This window comes from Triticum dicoccoides, chromosome 5B (genome assembly GCF_002162155.2).
Source record: "Triticum dicoccoides isolate Atlit2015 ecotype Zavitan chromosome 5B, WEW_v2.0, whole genome shotgun sequence".
NCBI classification, from domain to species: Eukaryota; Viridiplantae; Streptophyta; class Magnoliopsida; order Poales; family Poaceae; genus Triticum; species Triticum dicoccoides.
This window is the reverse complement of record NC_041389.1, coordinates 511,076,675-511,078,286: the sequence shown is the minus strand read 5'-3', so window position 1 is coordinate 511,078,286 and position 1,612 is coordinate 511,076,675. Positions and strand designations below refer to the sequence as shown.

General features: G+C 47.1%; 1 non-coding gene across 1 annotated transcript; it reads left to right on the top strand.

Annotated features, from left to right (window-relative positions):
* The first annotated feature begins 1,073 nt into the window (after window positions 1-1,073).
* LOC119313172 lies at window positions 1,074-1,176 on the top strand. The gene has a single exon (XR_005151555.1). It is a non-coding gene; the product is annotated as a U6 spliceosomal RNA (small nuclear RNA).
* The last annotated feature ends 436 nt before the right edge of the window (window positions 1,177-1,612 follow it).

Genomic DNA, 1,612 nt, shown 5'->3' with positions numbered 1-1,612 from the left:
TTTTAGCTAATTTGACTACCGATATATCCAAAAACTCTATTGGTCGGTGCCCCCATTTGTCCATGCATGCATGATTAGTGGTCGTATCAAAAAGAGAAAAAGTGATCCATGGTGGTCCGGATTTGGCATTGCCGACTGCCCAAACATGCCTCGCCATTTTCATTCTCCCCTTGCATATATATGTTCGATTTGAGGTTCGCATATAGTCTAGTCATATGCGGACTATTTCTGAGGTTTGGTTGGACGACGTTTCTCCTCTCTCCTATTCATGATGCCTTATGGGCAAGATATTTGTTTCACTGATATTTTAGTTTTCCCCGTTTCTTAAAACATGCTTATTCTCTTTAGCACGGCCAACAAATTTGTAAGAGACCCACCGAGAGGTGACCGACCAAAATAGACAACTAAGCATGAAAAAATCTCACCGGCAGAAGGAACCGCGCGGCGCAAGCGCGGGTATCCCTCTAGTACACTACTACTTGCCCATAGAGCCAGTGGTGTACGAGTACGACCGACGATGCCTTAGACTTAGACTTCCCAGTCCGTGCACCGGAAGCACAGAACCGTCCACGACTCCACGGACAGAATTCGCTCCATCAACACCCACCACCACACCAGCAGTAGCTTTCTTCACGTGAAAAACAACCACATATACATGCCTGCCGTAGACGACACCCATGTACTCTACCATATATGTACGGTCGAGACGATACATCGGCACATCGCGCCTACGTGCCCCCAAAGCATGAAATCAATCGACATGACACATGAACCTCACGTGAGCACACCTCTTTTTGATTTTATCTTTTTTGCAAATCCTCTTTTTTGATTTCCGGCTCGGCTCCTCTAGTTGGGCCCGAAGCAGGGCATATGGCAAATGCTCCAGCTCGATTCCTTAAGTGGGCCGGCTGAGGAGGATCAAGTATACACGAGGATACAGCCCACTTGGCCGTTTGGTGGCATCCCGCGGTCCTGGTGCTTGCTGAACGCAGCGAACGACCCTGGTTTAGTCCCACCTCGCTCACCGGTAGAAGCATCGACCGGTTTATAAGCCCCGCGCTTGCACCCTCACTGTCCCATCGGGGACATCCGATAAAATTGGAACGATACAGAGAAGATTAGCATGGCCCCTGCGCAAGGATGACACGCACAAATCGAGAAATGGTCCAAATTTTTTCGAGATTTTGCGCGCTGGTCCCTGGTATCTTGCAGGCAGCCCCCTGTCGCTTCCTCTTTTGCAGTTATTACCTTACGAGTTGGTCTTTCTCTGTACAAGCAGGTCCTTCCACCACTCCCCTTTCTTCTTATCAAGTCCTTGGCGTCCAGATTTGTTTTTGCGATAATCCCTGCTCTCTTTGCAGATATACACCCAGGCGGCCACGCCTTTATGTCCTTTCATTGTCCAATATCTTTACAACCAGGTCCTTTCAGTAGTCCCTTTTCTGCTAACCAAGTCTTTGGACTTGTATGTTACTGCATTTACTTGTTTATTATTTTGTGGGGATACGCTTTATTAGCTAAACATGGCCTATATCTGCTTTTACATTGTATAATCTCTTTTACAAGCACAACTTATTACCTATATTTTCACTAACACTCCCTCTGTACTTCT